At 40.0% G+C, this 19,679-nt stretch overlaps 1 long non-coding RNA gene across 2 annotated transcripts; it reads right to left on the bottom strand.

Moving 5' to 3' along the window:
- Window positions 1-3,705: 3,705 nt before the first annotated feature.
- Window positions 3,706-15,905, bottom strand: LOC109203273 (uncharacterized). 2 transcript variants are annotated; one of them, XR_003221316.1, is made up of 3 exons: window positions 15,568-15,905; window positions 8,162-9,556; window positions 3,706-4,847 (listed from the first exon to the last, which is right to left on the bottom strand). It is a non-coding gene; the product is annotated as an uncharacterized LOC109203273 (long non-coding RNA). The 2 variants fall into 2 exon arrangements; XR_002063198.2 differs by lacking the exon at window positions 3,706-4,847 and adding an exon at window positions 6,074-7,898.
- Between the last annotated feature and the right edge of the window lie 3,774 nt (window positions 15,906-19,679).

Below are 19,679 nucleotides of genomic sequence, written 5' to 3'. Positions count from 1 at the left end.
GGACAGGGATCAATAACTTATCCCGTCTAATGTAACACATCTGTCCTTGCTGATGGAGAATAGCATCAGCGTGAATGTCACAGTGACATGACTTATATAAAATCTGTGACACTGTGTGGCTGTTACATTAATCTCAAAGATGTTACAGTATAAAATACGTTAAGACATGTGTGTTGGCAGCATTTCTTTACACTTTAAAATGAAATGATAAAGCATTTGTTTATGTTTTCCTAGGGAAATGGAAGATAGGTGCAATGATTTGTTGAATTATGTGCAAACATACATGGAGATACAGTACATAAAGAGAAAACGATTTTAACAAGTTTGAAAGTCAACATTTGGTTATGACCACCTTTATTCTTCAGCACAGTCTGAACGCTCTTGGGGAGCTTTCCTGTAATTTCTTTAAGTAGTCTTCTGGATTAGCTCTGCAGGCTTCTTCTTGAAGAACTTCTTTGGATCTTGGCTGCCTTTTGTTCTGTCCTCTGTCGAGATGATCCCACACTGCTTGAATAATGTTGATGTCCAGGCTCTGAGGATGCCAATTCATTTTATCCAGGTGTGCTTTTAATGCACTGGCAGGGTTTTTGCGACCACTGTCATGTTGAAAAATGAAACTATGAAACTGTTTTCAGTCAAACTCTTCTAAGATGTATTACAGTATTGAATAGTGGATCAAAACCTGATGGTACTTTTATGTGTTCACAGTTACACCAGTTTTAACAAGACCTTCAACATCACTGGTAAAAAGCAAAAATGCAACTCCAAACCATTACAGTGTTTTTACATGGCTGTACCTCTCACTTTCCTCTCTCCTGAAAAAGAGCAGTGCAGCATTTTCCAAGATTTTTAGTACATGAGAAGTAATTTTCTGACACACTACACTGTTGACATGCACACAAAATAGGACAGTCAAATCTCAGAAGTAGAACCAAACATTTACAGTTTAACCTTAATATTTGCATATTTGCCAACAAAAGTGTTTCCCTTGAAAAAGGAGCTTCAAATAAAAACACAACATGACCAAAAATAACTTCGTGCATTAGAGCAAAGTGTCCAGTTTGTGTCTGACCTGCTGAAGATAAAAAACTGTCTCCTTAGCAGTGAGTTGGTGTCCTAAGAGTATATATTCCACGCATTTGAAAGGCCAAATACTTGGAAAGACGCCGACAGTCTCATGAGTATTGTTTCAACAATGAATAGCGCTCCCTCTAGAGGCTGGAAGCAGAATAGCAGGCAGTTTTAGGCGCAGACCTGGCATAAAAAATAAATACATTCAAACCCTGATATAATAATATGAAATACACGTCCTACTTTATACATCTTAGACTACTAATGTTGCTGTAGGCTATAATATGTTTCACCTACAGATGGAAATAATATTAAAGCTGCTTCTGCTGGATCATTGCAGCTATAAATAATACGTTTACCACAGCTGTTGACACTGCTTCTGCACATTGTTCCCCTTTTTTTCTGGTTTTACTTTTTATTATCACCATACAGCTTTTCTGTTGACTTAGTCCTCCCCCTGGCAACAAAATCACTGATGCTGGAGTTCTGCTTTACACACCCAAACAGCATCAGGATGTTGTTCCCGGGAGGAAACAGCATTCACCATTCAGTCCATCTCTGCTTTTCAACAGGGAAAAAAAAGACGTGAACGAAGCCAAAGAGACGGACAGATGGTGTTTCCATACAGAATCCTTCCTTTTTGCTTATTGCCAAACTCCTCCTTCCTCTCATTTCACCAGTGTAGAGTCGTCTTCCCGGGCATCATGTCTGATGGCAACCTTCACCCATATCAGGTCAGCCAGGGCACCCTGAATGCTTACAGTACAGTGTTTCAGTACAGTCGACGTTTTATTTTACTGGACTTAGCAGTACATATGAGGATGTGATACAGTGGCAGAGCTGAAAGCCTTCTCACTGGCACAAAATGCGAGCTTGTTCCGGTCTATTTCACGTTCTATTTTCACATTGGAGCAATGATGAATGTGTCCTGTCTGAGTTTCCCATAATCGGATATGTTGACAGCTTCTGCATCCAAATATCAGATGTATGATGCAGCTTTGGTTTCGGGCCTTCTGACCAAACAGGAGGAAGCCCGGTAGCTGTATTTTATTATCTACTGTAGTTTATTATATTCTCTAAATTACTGGAGAAGTGATGATAGTCAAGCTGGCTTATTTTGGGCCAACTCATCATGGCACAACCCCTGACATCGTTTGAAGCAGGCATCAAGAAGTGAAGGAAATAAAAGACAAGAATTAGAACTGTGTTAAGCTCAAGAGGGGGAACACAAGTACAACACTGACTTGACATGTGTGGCTTGAACAGCTTTTGAAATTCATAATTGGCTAGTTTGGACTGGCTTCGGGTCACCGCTCCAATTGAGTTGTAAGGAGCACAGTGCATGCCAAGAGAACTGTGCGACTATCCTTTTACACTGTAGGCGCAGAATCATCATATCCAGCCGGCAGACGGCAAGTGACACCAAACAATCCGTGAGAGGAGGGTAATTGGAGATCATTGGGCTTATTCTGAGCGTGCCAAGTACACGGTGCTCAAGGCACCGGAGAGAAACATATGGAGCTCCGGTCTCTAAAGCCACTGTCTTGGCAGCCGTGGAATGAGGCACAGCAAAGCACTGTGGGTAACGTACAGCAGCATCCAGTAAGAGTGCCGCTGGTGCTCTTCGCAGCCTTTATTTGGACACGGCTCGGTCTCATGGGCACAGATGAGAGAAGCTGAGAGGGAGTGAAAGGCTACACTAAAAAAACACCATAAAGCGTAATAAATATGTCACCCTGTTGGTTCAAGGTGTGCAGTCTGAGCAGTAATAAAACAGTAACACCCTCTTTTTTTTGGAAAACTGTTTGAAGGAAAAGCCGGTGTGCCAGCTCTGCATCTGTGAAATGAATGACTGAGCTGCTTCACATCAGCTGTACAGCGCACAGCTCCCTTTGCAGAGAGAAAATATTTTAATAGTGGCTTTTATATGAACACATGAGTGTGTAATCTGTCTTAGATCATGGGCAGTCTGTTGACAGCAGCACACCTGCTCTTCTCCAGTCCAGATCTCTGAGAACACTGCCAGTCTGTCTGAACTAGCCAGTGCCAGGGGGCATACCGTGACTGTGTGTTTGAATAAAAAAGAAGCGGACAGACAGATACAGGATCAGACAGGAGTGTATGAGAAGCTCGGGTCTTTGTCGGCTGGGTAGGGATGAGGTTGAATCATTTTAATATATCCATACTTTAATTATATATAATTTTAAGCCACAAGCCCATTATTATTCTACTTTGGGCAGGTCAAACATTTGGCCTGGAGGCCTCCAATCTGGCTCTAGCTTTTTCTGTAATTTTACACATTTGTTTATGCCTTTTTAAGCTCAAATAGTTGGGCTGAGATATTTCTTTTGTTTACTACAGAAGCATTTCTTTGTCATATGGAAAAACTGATGTATACTGTTGAAACTGAACTGCTTTATCTCATATTGAGATCTCTGATGGATTAAATGTGTGGTTAAACTTCTTTACACTGAAAGCAGGGGTGTTTCACCGATCTGGCCCACTTAAGGTCAAATGTGGCCCGTGGTGCAGAATTGCTTTGACATCCCTGTTCTACTTCCTTGGGATTACTAATTAGACCTGGCCTCTGAATTTGACTCCATAACCACTAAATAAAAGAAGAAGTGAAAAATATGAAGTGAAACAAAGTTGAATGACTTTATTTAAGGAAAATGACATAAAAACACAAGTTTGCTGATGCAAAGGAGCTGACCTTTATTTCAATAAACTTTACCTTTAACCTTTTTTTTGTTATTGATTAAAGAAAATCACAGATTTAGGCTTAAAACTTTTTTCACCTTATGAAATGTTTTTTTAATGCTGGTACAGATCATAAGAAACATCGAAAACAGGAGAATAAAAGAAAGAAAAACTATACTGAATAGTGCTGACATGTTGGGTTTGTCCAGCCTCCTACCACTTGGTGGCAGTAGAGTGTAAAAGTTAGCCTCAAGTGGCGTATTAAAAATTGCTGAGTACTGTATTTCACACATTAACACACAAACTGTAAAGCATCCTAGCTGGGAAAATTGGTGATGCTACATGTGCAATATTTGATTTTGCAGACATTCAGAGCAAGGAGGAGAGTAGCTGTTATCACTTAAACCACTACATCAGCCGGTTGGTGCAACCAATGAACCAAGTGGTGAAAGGCCTGCACCTGTCTGTCACTTGGTGGCTGTCGCACTTATCCATGTAAACGCTTACCTCATCCAGTGCTGTAATCAAAGCGCTGCTAAGGGGGCAACTCAGCAGAGCAAAGTGATACTTCAGCATTAAAACAAGGTGAACATGCAGAGTTCATACAGGTGACAGGGAATTTCCTTAAACTGTCAGGACCGCTGGCGGGCCAAAGACAGAGAGAAAAAGTGTTGAAAGGCGTGACTGTGACCTCTGACCTCTACATACACACTCACATACTTGAACACAGCTGTGGTGCTCCTCGACTGGTTTGAAGTGTTTTTGAAGGAGCTGAGTTTAAGCACTCGTTGACAGAGCTCTTATTTACACACACACGCACGCACACACACACACAGCCCTGATCAGATAAGAGCAGATCTGTTTCAGCGGCTAATCTTAAATGTGATGAGATTTACAGGGGCTTGTGGCATTGGAATATACATAACTATCTTTATTTGGGAATCAAGCTCTGCCCAGCGCTATATCCTCTATCTCACACTATAGGAACAGGAAACAGGACACTATGCTTTCATGATGAATCCTTTTATATAGTGGCTTGTTTTGGCCTGTAGTTCTCGGCAGTTGTTGATTGGACCCTGTAGCAAACAATAAAACCTCGTCAGTATATTATCTTTCATTCTATATCCCCTGTCTTTGCTGCAGATACCCTCGCATTTCTTCTTCTTCTCCCCTTTTAGACACTTAAAGAAAGTCTTGCTCTTTAAGTAAAAAGCAGCCATGATTCTGTAATGGAAATCACTGCATGGGTTCAAGAACACTTACATAAATCACTGTCTGTGAATACAGTTCACCGTGCCATCCACGAATGCAGGTTAAAGCTCTGTAATGCAATGAAGCTATGTGTTGGCTGATTCAGAGACAAACCTCACTTAAAATGGACTGAGGCAAAGTGGAAATAGTGAAATGCCTCAGTTTAAATATTTGAGATGTTTTCTAAAATATGGGTTTTTGCAAATCACTGCATTCTGTTTCTAATTACATTTTGCACAACGTCTCTACTTTTTTTGAATTCTGTTTGTATATAATTATATTACCATAGACTATAAAGCATTGTTCAATCCACTTGACACACTGTTACATTGAAAGGCTACAGTGTTAACCAGTTACCACCTCCAAGCAATTTTTAGGTTGCTACTTTGCACTAAAACGAACACCACGCGACACAAACTGCCAACATGTAACTGAAAGTCAAGGGCTGTGCTTTGGCCAAAATTATATGTAAAACGGCTCCTCAGACAAAAAGACAGACGCAAAAGAGTGTCTCATGTCTGCTCCCACATGACCTGGGCTGTTCCCACAGGCTGCCACTCGCTGTCACTGAGACATTTCCTAACAGGGCGTGGGCAGCTCATGAGCAGTAAAACAGCTGATTTGAAACGGGGTTAAAACCAGGGACATTGTAGAGACGGCATAACAGACAATTTATAAAGGATTTCCACCTGAAGATATGTCATTTATGTCATTTCCTTATTTAAAAAAATGTCCCCTTTAAAATGTAATTATTTACGTGTCACACAATAGGTATGTTATGTAGTGCTGTGCATCCATACATAGACCTACTTTAATCAGGAGGCAAATCAAGTTCAGGTTGCTCTGGTCTGCGTTCACCTGAAGCCTGAGAAAGGCAACACTCTTATATAATATCCACACTGGAGTTGGTTGTGGTTGCTAGGTGTACTAACATGGGCTAGAGTAAGCTCATACTGCAGTGCTTAGACCAGGGTGACACCCCAATACGTACATTATAAATGTCAAGAAGCGTTATCACAGTTTACTTACTGATTACCCTACACGGTACCTTTCTTGTTCTTGATATCAGTCTTTTTCTTCATTATAAACACATTACATGTATGTGTGAGTTTTATAGCTTTAAGCAACTTAAAGACAGCAACATGAATACACACACACTCAAGCGATATGCTTTGGGTTCATTCAAAATTGCACACACTGTCGCATTGTACTGCATACGCACACTAACCGGTTGCACAAGAGTGCATCAAAACAGTGCATGGATGAAATAGAAAGGCATGCACACATGCACATGCACACTGAATGCCACAGACAATCACACATTTAGTGCTGAAAGACAGGTGCCAAAACAGAAGCACAAGACTAAACTGTTCCAAAGACAGAGGGTGGTGAGCAGTCCTGGAGGGTGGAGTTTAAGAGTGCTTTTGGAGGGCTGGTTTTGGCTGAATTTCAGAGTGTCTCTGACATGCACACACCGCAGCTGGTCAGATAGAAATAGTCGAAGGTGTAACTGAGCCCAAAAAGAGGAGGAGCGACCACTTTCCCTGGACGGAAGGACGAACAGGGGGCCTCTCTCGCTCTCTTACTGTCTGCCTGCCTGTCTTTCTCTATGTCTGAGAGGCCGAGCATTGCAGGCATTAGTGAGGGACTTAAAGATTTAGTTTAGCATGCAGTGGGACATCAAGTCTAACCTGATGAGCCATCATAAATAAATAAAGCAGATAAATGATATCAGGATGTGATATCAAGACTGTAAAGTGCATAATAAAATATATAAACATGATTAATAGTACATTTACTGGGTGATTCTTAACTGATCAGTCCAGATTTGATTAATCCTCTGACTCTTCAAACCTTTTGGTAACATTCAAGAATTATACTACAACTAACTACAACTGAAAATTAGGCTTCACAACAAAGTAAAATGACATCAAGAAAAAATGTGTCCAGGGCCAAAAGAAAAAGGAAACTAGCCAAAGGTCCTGCGGGATGTGCAGGAAGCCGTAGAAGAGCAGGGAGCGCATTGTTCCACCTGCACTGTGGAGAGCCTTCCTGCAAAGTCATCATAAAAATCCATCATCTGATGCATCCACCTGGATAAGCCAGGACCATGATGGAAATAAGTCTGTTGTTGGGAAAGAAAAACTGTGGAAATAGTCTGTTTTGGGTAAACCTGTGCACTCTTCGGTGGTGCAGAAAGTGCAAACGTCTGCAGATGTCAAAATGACTGCTTATTGTCACGGATTTGCAAACTTTACATAAAGCTGTTTGTAGTATGTCATCATGAGACACTAAAAATGGGGGGTGGGAAAAAAATGTTCTTGCTCTGTAACGAAAAATTGTAAAGAAAAACAGCTGCAGTACATTTTATTACACTTCACGTCTGATAAAAAGCAAGTGTTACAATTTTCAAGGTGATGGCACATGTTTAATATAAAGGATCTTTACAGATCCTTATATGTACCTGTTTATATGTTATTATTATTCAAGTGTATGGTAGACAGCTTATGGCTAAAGCTGTAAATAAACAGCTGGTGTTGGTCCTGAGTCTTAGTGGCAGGGTTCGCCTGCTAAATGCAATTAGCTGACTATTGCAGATTTGTTCAGGAAAAGCATTGTATGTTATATGGACTCCACTTTCACAGCCAGTGGCATCAGAGGCTCCCATAAACCACCCATCTTCAGTTAAGCTTTTTACTCAGGGATACTTGTGCATGAATGTCGAAGGAGCCCAGGTTTGAAGCACCTGCCCTACAAATCAATCAAAAGCCCACTCATCCACCCATGCTGCAGTCATTAAATCACTCATACTGATACTTTATGAGCAAGATTCACAGAAAAAGCCAATGATGAGATGAAACTGAGAGTCAGGGATGCTGGTAAATTGAAAGTGAGAAGAAAATATTGAGAGAGACAAAGAGAAAAAACAGAAAATCATGAGCATTACATGTCAGCTGACTGCACCCAAGGATGCAACTTTCCAAATGCCCATTTAAAAAGTTTCATATTTGTATAGTTTTAGGTTTTCATTTAAATCATGATGCCAAATCTCCGTGGTTGTTTATGCTAATAAATTAGATGCAGATACAGAGAGAGAAAATGCAGTTTTTCTGCCTATCAAAGGTGAAGTGCAACCTACCTTCTGCTAATGTGAGCTTTACCTCTTCTTGTTTCCAGTCCTTTTGCTGGTGTCCCATTATTCAGTGTTTCTCATTTTTGAAGGGAGAAAAGAGGAAAAGGCAAATATTGCTTTTTAGATTTGTGAGTGCACAATGTTCAAATCCAAGTCCAAAAAACGAACTTGTTAGTACCCGTGAGAACTGCTTGCCTTGAATAAATCCTTGTAGCTCATCAGACCACTCCCTGCTAAGTTGCCTTACATGAGATAAGACTTTTTGCAGGTGTAGTAGACAAAAGGTAAAAGCATGAAACGTAGCAAAAGATCTGCATCGTAATTTTTTCTTCTCTTGCTGCTCGGACTCCCTTACAGCTGCCCGTCTGTCAGGAAAAGAAAAAAGAAAAAAGAAACAAAATGCCCCAAATCATGATGTGTTTTGGACTGATGCCTCATCCCTATCTATCTCGCTCTGTGTCTGTCTTTTCCTGTCTATCCCATCCCCCTCTTCCTCCTCTCATCCATTGCTCCATCACGCAGGAAGTCTGGTCTTCCTGAAAACAAGTCTCCGAGCATGGAAAGGGACAAGGACAAGGGGGGCAGGTACGTGTGGGGGCGCAGAGGATGTTTTTGTCATTCCACTGCCCCTCTGGTTACTGCAAGCCTCAATGTAGTCCATCCTGAGGAAGCCGAGCCCGCGTCACTCTGGCCAGGCCTTGGGCCCACACGTGCTCCCTCGTAGGGCCGGTGTGACGCAGTAACTGTAGCGCTGGAGTAATCCCTCCAAACAAATGCTGTTTCTTAAAAATCATAAAAGCTTGAACAAGCAGGAAAAAGTCAGCAGCAATCACAGTAGACGATCAAATGTAGCACAGAGCAACGCTGTGTGGTGAGGCTCAGTGTTTTGCCAGAACAAAAGTCGAAGACTTCGCCATCTATCCAGCCTCCATTTCCTGTATGTAATCACTGCAATCTGCCAAGCCACCTGCAAGTGTGGGAATTTATCTGCACATGGTTTTCCACAGAGTCCCACTGACTGATTTACAGTGTAACAAAAAAAAAATGGACACATTGTCCAAAATGGGAAGTTTTAGTAAAAATCTTCAGCGATCAAAAGTAAAAATTCAGAGTCAGGCAACATTTACTAATGTAGCTATGCTTTTACAGTTCGAGTGAAAAAACTGAATACGTTTCATGCTTTGTAAAAAGCTGCATAATAAAGCTGCAGAGAAGTCAGGCTGCTTTAAATGCAACAATTCAAATCATTTGAGCGACATATTAAAGTGATAAAGGGAAAAAGAAAACGCTTAGCTGGAAATAATTAGGGTCGTTAAAGAAATCCTAGAGTGGGCACAGAAACACCTCCGTCAGTGAGTCTGCTTCATCTCTGCATCCACAAATGTAAGTGAAATCTGCAGCCTGCAAAGAAAAAGAAGACATATTTAGAAGCACAAACGTACCGCATTACTGCAGTTATTACCTCTGCGAAGGAGGTTGTGTTTTTGGTAATGTTTACGAGCCTGTGTGTGTGTGTCATTCTGTCTGTAACACATAGTAACAGCTTAACAGTCCAATAACATTTGCCTTACATCCACCAAAGTCTTCGAGGTCAAATTATGGTATGTCAAATTGACAGAAAGCCTTATAACTTAGAAATTATGATTCTTGTAAGTGTAGTGTGCATTGTCAGCATATAGAAAGTATCATATAAAGATTTAAAATATCATGACACATTTGACCTGTGACCTCTCATTCAATGTCAATAGATTGAGCTGAAAGTCAAAGTGATAATGATGCCATATAGAGTGTTTAAAAGTAAAATTATAGCCATTGTTTATGCTGACAACATATAGACATATAGAAAATAATATTATGGGATTCTAAATATCACATTACTTTGGACCTCTGACCTCTTCAAGGTCGAATAAGGTCAAACTTTTTAAAAAGCATTTTATTTTGAAAACTATGCTTAAAATTCTACTTCCTTTGTTTGTATAAAAATCACGTTATAAATTGCATCCAAATATCATGTCACAATTTACATCTGACCTTACGTTACGATTTCACATCTGCCTTAAAGAAACTATTTGTAAAGAAGTTTAAAGTACAGTGTAATTCATTTCAAGTAGAGTGTAATTTAGCAGAAGAACAATGATCTTACATTGTAAGTACACTGTACTTTTCAGGTTGTATTATGGAGCAACCTTGCCTTTTTATATCTTAATTTTTTATACTGGTATTTAGTATTTATTATGTAGATGTGCACGATGAATAGTGTATTATTTAATTGATCTTTTCTTTACTTAAAATACTTATAAAAATTGCATATACATAAATAAGTTACATATCATTTGCTTCTTCTTTCCTGTATAATACCCAGAAGTTAGGCAAGGTTAAGACACACCGCATGCAGAGAAAAGTAAGATGGGAAAATATTGCTTTTACCAATTACTAGGAAATTAAATAAAATTGTTTACAGTATAATTATTTTTTATGTCTTTGTAAAAATCTAATGTACCTACTTTTAAGTATTTGTAACAGCTATAACTATGTTGTAATCTGCAAATTAATACATTGTAATTCCATGTCATTACAGGGAATTACACCTTTAATGTGTCGTAGTGTTATCTAAAAAAATAATAGTACTCAAAATTTTCTCAAGTATATTAAGGTATATTAATGGGGTTTTTTTTTTAACAGGGCAAATAACAAAAGCCTGAACTTTGCTCTTATATTAACTACACTGCAAATTTCTTATAGTCAGTTTAAAACAAATAAAGAAAACAAAATTATTATGCATACAAAATACATTACTATTGCCTTAAAAGCAATTACTGCAGAGAGTGTGAGCTGCCTTGGCAAATGTTTGCAGTGTTTTACCGGAGTAATACTGTGTGAGTATAATGGAGGGGAAAAATCTTACTTTAAGATCTGCGCCTCTCTGTATTCCCTGAACACAGTAAGAAAACGTTCATGTGACGTGTCAGTATATATGCTAGAATTTCTGAAACACATACCATACTTCTCCAATGTATGCTCAATTATCCAAATATGCCCAACTTTTTGGGGCATACTTCTCCAAGCTTGTGAGAAAAGGCACCGCGATCCATACAAAACTACATGCAATTATATTAACTGTAAGTCTAGTATGAATGTCTATTGTATGTTCCTCATTTTCTAAATGCTAAATGTAGTATTGCTGGAAACAGTGTGGCTGTGAGCGGAGACAGCTCCATGGAGCAGAGCCTGAAAGTGACAGACTCCATAATAACAGGATGTTTACAGCATGCGGAAGCCCTGCCAGGGACAACCACAAGCAGGCAGCAACTGTGGCTGTGGCTGGAAACACGAGTGAAGAGGAAATGCAGGCCGGCCAGATTCCCTCCAGATGCACCGAATATAACCTCACTGACTGCTGTTTTGTTTACACAGACGCTCTACCTGCTGGGGGTCTGTTTAAGTCTCTTTTTTTTTCCACAGTGACCCCTGGAGAAAGAAAACACAGCTGTATGATGGTAAAAAATCTCCCTTTCGCACGCACACAGTGATGGGGTCAGTGATGGGGTCAGCTGCAGGTGACAGTGGACAGACAGAAATTGGTGGTTTCTGACATTTAGGGTGGGTTGAAGCTTGTTCACTGTCACCAGCTGTTTCTTTTCGACCATCAGTGTTCAAATTTTGCACCAGACATCACTTCTCCAATGAGCACTTGTGAACTTGAGTAAATAGTAGTGTAAGTAGTAGGGTGTGAATACTTCCTGTTTGCCATAGGACAAAAGGTCTGCTGTCACCCAGTCTGTATCATCATTTCATCTGAGTTGATCTGATCAGATTCCTTTGGTGTAAAGAATTTTATCAAAACAGTGAGTTTATCCGAAAAGAGAGAGATCGATTGTGTCTTTAAGGTTTTTTGGAGCAGGACAAAAGTGGCTACATAGAACAGGATGAGTTACAGTTGAGTAACATCCACAGAAAACATTCTGATCTGATATGTAAAATCACCTTTTGCCAGGACACTTTTAATGTGTTGTTCGTTTTGGCTCTTGTTTCTGTGTTTGATGTTCACTTGTCACTGCACTGCTCTCAGTCAGGCTCTTCTTGGAGAACTTCTGTGAAGGAGCAAGACCTCTGACCCCAGCCGACACCAGAGCTTTCCTCCTGGAGGGAGACTTGGATGGTGACGGTGAGATCGGCTGGGAAGGTCAGTGTGTCTGAGCACAACAAACCGAAGATTAAGAGTTCGCATTTTTATTTTTGTGCTTTTTCAGGCATGTGTATTTGATTTGATGCCTTAGTCACACATCTGTCTGCTTCCCAGGTGTTGCTGTCTATTCTAAGCTTGACATACTTCCACTTTCCCACGGAGTAAAGCTGATTGTGACATCACTAGTCTCGTCCAATCAGCTTTTTGCCAGCCTTCTTCAGGACAATCAGCTGTGATTCTGTGTACTTTATCTCACTGCACATTAGTCTATCTATTAGACTTGCAGATGCCTTCATGCAACCCACCTCCTCCCCATCATCGCCTCTCGCTCATCATTCAGGCTCCATTTAAGCTTTCATCTTCATCTAGACTCCAGGGGGTCCTACCATAATCCCTATCACTGCTGGGATTTCGTTCTGTGACGGGCCATCAGACTCTCACCACCAAATACCTCAAACTGAATTCTGTATATTAATAAATCATGTTCAGTTCCATCATTAATGATCCCTCCTTATTGAAATGAAGACAAGCACTCCCATAGAAAACAGTAGGAACAGCTTTAAAAATAGGTTTATTATATAATTCAATTCTAATTTATATTATACCATTATATTTATTCGCCAGCCTTGTGGTCAGGTCTTATTCTGAAAAAACAAAAATCATTTCAAATGTTTGGTTTTTTTGGTTGGTTTTTTTTTTGTGGTTTCTTTGTTTATGAAAATAATAAAGTTCACTCATCATTGATTGCAAAGAAAAATCATTTCCTGATTATGTCTGTTGTCCTTTTAAATCCCAGATAAATACCAAATCAAATGGAAATGGTCTAAAAGCTACTATGTGGTGCACTGCTCAGAGAAAGCAATATTAATCATAACTAACAGTGATTTTACTGTCACTAAACCAGCTGGTGCTGGTATCAGTGGCAATCATCAGCTATAACATGGTCTCTTGTCAGTGCTCTGTCATCCTTACACTGTCTTTTACTTTGCAAAGCTAAAATGTAGCTGGTGTCTTCATCTAATATTTTTAATTTTCAGAGTTCTGTTCAAGTCTGCACAAGATCTGAATGATTTACTGCGTGGGGATGATCCTGGGGTAATTTTTTCTTATTTTTTTAAAGTATGTTTTACTTTTAAATGAAAGCAATAAAAGCATTACAGTAAACCCCAAGTTAGATCTCGCCTCTCTGCTATGTGTCCCTGCTAGAATATATGTTTCTTCATGGTGTGACTTTTACTGCCCAGTGAGAGACACAGATGAGTAGTTATACACCTCCTGTTTTGATGTTATATTGAGCACTGGGTCACATCCAGGCTAGCCAAGGGGGGTTGGGGGGGATGGCGGTGCACAGGAGACTTTTGACTCTCCACTTAACGGCATGTGCAATTTTCCAGTCTGCAAATGAAGTCGCCCCAGTTTAACACTCCATGCGCAGTAACTGGTGTGAATATGTTTACATTTAGATTCCGTGTGTTCAGTTTTTATCCCGTGTTCCTTGAAATCATTTTAAAGAGGTGATTGATTGATTTGCTATTTACTGAGATAGATGCAAAAAAATTCATCAAGACTACAGATGAGCCATTAGAAGGAATGGTTTCTTCTGCCTTTACAGTTTACAGTCTTGTACAGCTAATGCAGCACAAGGCTATAACTCCTTCTCATTTTAACAGACCGACTGCATGCATTCATTCCTACACTGGGTCTTTAGTATCTGTGGACAGTGTTGGGGAGTAACGGAATACATGTACCGCCGTTACGTATTTAGAATACAAAATATGAGTAACTGTATTCCGTTACAGTTACCGTTTAAAAAGGTGGTATTCAGAATACAGTTACTTTGTTGAAATAAATGGATTACACGGCGGTACTTTCCTGTTTCATATTGTCGCGGGTCAGGATTATTTGGGTTAGTTTGACAGCTATGTTCTGTTGTTCCAGGCAGCAGCGTTACGGTTGCCATGGTTACAGGGTGAAGCGCTCTCTCTCTGCGTGTTTCCTGGGTGAGAGAGCGCTTTTTTGTTGTTGTTGTTGTTGTTGTTGTGCTAAGCTAAAAGGCAGAATGCTACAGGCATGGCCCTAAAGAATGTAGCCTCATGGGCAGTGTAGTCCGTGCTGCAGGGAGAATGGACTACCATACACGTTATGTGTCTGTGAGCGAGGGAGGGAGAGAAAGGAAAAGTCCGAGCTGTCACGGAGCAAAAACGGGAGCTGGAAGCATGTAAATATAATAATCACCACTGCAGCCAAGAAGAGTGCCTGACGAGCCCATTTGTAAGTAAATGGTAAATGGCCTGTATTTATATAGCACTTTACTAGTCCCTAAGGACCCCAAAGCGCTTTACATATCCAGACATCCACCCATTCACACACACATTCACACACTGGTGATGGCAAGCTACATAGTAGCCACAGCCGGACGATCTGATTTCCTCGTGTTGGCGTTGTTCCCACATCATCATAATAAATGTTGTTCCAGGTTCAACATTGCAAGTGACCAATCACCTTCTTGTGGCGTCATACTTCTGCGACTTTTAATATAAAACAAACAGGGGCTAAAAGAGGCTAAACTTTCATATGGTATGTCTCTGGCAACATTAACACGATGTCCCAGGGACAACATTTACACGATGTCCCAGGGACAACTTTAACACGATGTCCCAGGGACAACATTTACACGATGTCCCAGGGACAACATTTACACGATGTCCCAGGGACAACTTTAACACGATGTCCCAGGGACAACATTTACACGATGGCCCAGGGACAACTTTAACACGATGTCCCAGGGACAACATTTACACGATGGCCCAGGACAAATTTGTAAATTTCTGGATTACTGTTAATCTCCATAGAATCAAGAACTCATGTCCAGTTTCACGGCTATGGACCAGTTAATTATGTTTCCAGGTGATAGTTTGATTCATAGATTCAGCACACAACCATTAGTCTAGGCCTTTTAGTTCAAATTCTCTTCACTTATGTTTGTAAAATGATCAGGGAAGCTACTGCAATTTTGCCTGACATTGTTATGACAGCTATATTCACCTGTACATTTATTATATATCATAATATATTGACGGGAGAGCTATATTCACCTGTACTTTCATAACAAATCATAATACATTGACACGCAATTCTCTGTCTGGAGAACACTGGTTCGCAAGTAGCCTATCACTAGCAAACAAACAGCTATCCATTTCAAGGAAAACATATGTATTATGCTTACCGTTTATTAAAGAAAAGTATCTTGAGAGGAATTGAAATTGCTGGATCGGCGGACAAAAGGCGGTTTCCCGAAGAACATTTGTTTTTTTTAAGGCGGGTATTTTTCGAAGTCGCAAAAGTATGACGTCACAAGAAGGTGATTGGTTACTTGTAATGTGGACCCTGGAACAACATTAATTATGATGATGTGGGAACAACGCCAACACGAGGATATCAGATCGTCCAGCCACAGCCACCCTGGGGCGCACTGACAGAGGCGAGGCTGCCGAACACTGACGCCACCGGGCCCTCTGACCACCACCAGTAGGCAACGGGTGAAGTGTCTTGCCCAAGGACACAACAACCGAGACTCTCCAAGCTGGGGCTCGAACCGGCAACCTTCCGATTACAAGGCGAACTCCCAACTCTTGAGCCACGATCGCCCCACAGTAAGTAAGCTGTGGGGCGTAAGCTAGTAAGCTATTAAGTAAGCTATTAAGACTCAATTGTACACTGTGTTCGTGTTTTCCTCCGGAAAAAATAAGTTCCGTTGGAGCAGCCTTTCAACGCCTCTCTCTGTCTCTGGCAAGCAAAGTTGACCCAGACAACAAAGTAAAGCTATTTTTCGGCTACCAGCCCGACACGGAACCCACTGTATTAGCCCGAGGTCCCTTTACTACTGTTCGGAGCCGCGGACCTTCAGTAACAGTAATAAATCACAGCAATAGTACATTCACGTAGTTGTAAACAGCACGATAATATATTAAGTAATCCAAAGTATTCAGAATACGTTACTCTCATTGAGTAACGTAACGGAATACGTTACAGAATACATTTTGGGCCATGTATTCAGTATTCTGTAATGGAATACATTTTAAAAGTAACCTTCCCAACACTGTCTGTGGAGAATATTAACAATTAAGGAGGGGATCGTGCAGTTTAATTTTCACTTAAAGTTTAACTTTAACATTAAAAGATATTCATCCAGCATGCAACCAGCTTCAGTTAGAAAACAGTTTCCAAAGCATATCACATCTATTTGGTTCTTTTTCTTACTGTCTTTATAGATGAATGCTGGACAAAAAAGCTAACTACATTATCACCAAAAGGAATTCAGATTGTTAAGAGTATAAATAGTAGTGTAAAATGGTGCATTACCACTAAAAGTCCTGCATTTATTTGTAAGTAACAGCAAAATGTTCATCAGCTGTTAGTAAATTACTCATTAATCGTGGATAATGGAAGTAAGATATACCAGTGTTTTGTGGATGCTTTAATAGATAAGCACCAGCATGCTGGGGCTGACTGAAGTGACTGTTTCATGATAGTGCTGTTTAATAAGTGTAATCACAGACACATGACTAAAGAAAATAAAATAATTAAAAAATAAATAAAATTGCACTTTTAAAAAGTTAGAGATAGAAAATTTCACTAAACTTTTGTTCATAGTGAAGATTTTTTTTTGCATTACATTTCCACCAAACTGTTTCACTGCAGTAGTAAGACACCAGGGCTAGATAGGCTGGATCAATACCAGTCCAACTTTCTTTCTTCTTCTTCTTTTTTTTTTTTTGTATCTTACTTCTAAACACTACAGACTAAAAATGCTTATTGGTGCAAATTGCACCAGGGGTGCACAAGCAGGGCACAGTTGGCTCATGCAACTGATCTCTGGCAAACAGGAAAGTGGCTCTGTGCTTTGGGGGACTGGGTGTCTGGCAGAGCTTCGGAGTACCTGCGGTGACCCAGCAGAGAAACTCTGCGACGGGATTAAATTTCTGATCCGACGCATTTACAGGAGTTCTGTCAATGATGCACATTTATTTGCAACTTTCTCCCAGATGGCGAGTCACTCACGTGCCTGGCAGAGGACAGAGCGACAGGAAACAAGGGTCACTTCTATTTCTGCTGCAGCACCAAAGAGCAACCTTCTACTCTCAGGTGGAGATATTGATTCAATACGTGCACTCTTCTGCACACAGAAGGCAAAATATCTGCTGCGCCCTAAACCCGTTTCACATGATTTTCTGAAATGTACATTTCAGAAGACGTCCCAGGATCATCCGTTGCTGCTTCAGATTACAGGCGTTCATGGCCTTGCTTGATGGGTTTCATTCCTGCTGTGAGATATTTGTAATTTAACCCTGATATTGAAGAAGGGCAGAAATAGTTACAGTATCTATGGCTGAGTCGTTTGAGGTGAGAGACCTCATTTGACCACAGCAGATGTTAAACGCCAAAGACTAGTTTTACAGAGCTTTTAAGAAGATTTAAAGTAAAGAAAAAGCCCAGTGAAACACATTTTAAGTACAATTTGTGGCTTCTGGGACAACATATGCCTGAAACCATTTCTGTGAAAGACTTGTGGAGAACTGTAGCAGCAGCTAAACTAACAACTTATTACGTGTCCAGAGCTTGAAATTAAATATATTTAATATAGATTCTGTTATGATTTGTACACACAATTCAATTCTGCTGGTATTTCAATAAAACCCCTCACCATCTCAATACTGCCACCTGATGTAGAATAAGGGCATAACACCTGGCTACCCTAAAAAAAGCAAACATGATAAGGAAAGTCCCCCGGACTATCCCCGTTTAATTGTCATTTGTTTTGATAGTGCGTGAGAACTCGGTGTCATTATGCAACCACCCGGTGCCAAACTGGATTAGTTAAAAGGATGATGATGATGATAATGGGTCCGATGATACCGTGGGTATCAGCTTTCAGCGTGTCCCCAAATAGCACTACAAATAGTTTCATCGCCATATGGAGAAATGGTTTGAATGGATGTAAGAGGTCCAGAAATAAGTTCTGGCATGAGAGCCGGTGGCTGTATGTAGGTACATGATGATAGTGGTGATGTACTATTAAATTAAAGCGTTTCAATTAATCCCTGGAGCTCCCCACTTCATATAAACGTCTTCCTAGTCCTAAGACTATAACTCACAGTTTGACGTGGGAAATTATCATAATATTGTTTCAGTAAAGTATTGCTATTATATACAAGTCCCCTCTACGCATTCACAGCAATAAAAATGGATAAAACTTCAAAAATGGGGCACAATGTGCATAAACATACATACGAATTAGGAAGATAGAAATCATAAAGACTCATAGAAACCGTAGTCCATAAGTTTGATGTAGATTTATATATTTTTAATAAGTCGTATAATAATCATACACACATAATTGTTTTTTTTTATCAAGGGAATAGATAAGTAGGACAATGTTTTTCTCCATAATATAGTAGCATAATAGCTAATCAGCCTAGTGTTCACAATGCTGCCATTATGTTAAGCTAAGAACAGCTGGAATAGGGAAAAGTGTTAAATGCATTCCGCTGTTGTGGCCTAAAAATCCAAAGAACAAATAAAGAAATGAATGTTCACATTTTGAACGTAGTGTTTTAACTTACGTACCTTTTCGACTACAACGTCCCTACCTGCAGTGATCAATCAGACCAACCAGCCTGTTCTGACATTGGAACGCCAGCAAAGTCATCGCAGACGTTTTACGCACGCCAGTTACGCACAAGCGCCGTTTCAACCAAACCGTGATCGGCAATGATGGTGTAAAAGCACAGAGAGAATATTAGCAAAATGTACTGAGTGTTTATTTATACATTGCTTTATTAAAGGGACTCTTCTGGAGGTTATTTAGAACCAAAGCTGGCGAAGATAGCTATTTAAGGTCATTTAAAGACTTCATAATCAAAACAACGCTTTTTCACATTAATGCATTTATCATTTAAACATGATTAAAAAACAGCGTTTGAAACTACATTCATTAATGTACAGTCAACAAGTGAAATTACATAAACACCCAGGCAAAAAAAAAAAATAACAGTATTAAGCACAGTTGACTTGGAATAAGTCTTTCTGGCTGTCAAAGATAATATAAAAGTTTACCCCAGCTTTCACTCCGAGGTGTTCTGCACACTTTAACAGGCTGCAGAGTATGTTTCAACCAAATCAGCAACATATATTATTAGCCTTATGCAATATCAAGCACTTTCACATAGGCCTACGCTTAGCCTACCATTTAAGCATCTTCATTTATGTACATATAAATAGAACAGCTCTGTCTACTGGACACATTTTTTGACTGACTGCTTTGCACACAGTGTCTGT

The sequence above is a fragment of the Oreochromis niloticus genome, linkage group LG8, assembly GCF_001858045.2.
Source record: "Oreochromis niloticus isolate F11D_XX linkage group LG8, O_niloticus_UMD_NMBU, whole genome shotgun sequence".
In the NCBI taxonomy this organism is placed as follows: domain Eukaryota; kingdom Metazoa; phylum Chordata; class Actinopteri; order Cichliformes; family Cichlidae; genus Oreochromis; species Oreochromis niloticus.
Note: the sequence above shows the minus strand (reverse complement) of the source record. Positions and strands in the feature narration are given on the sequence as shown.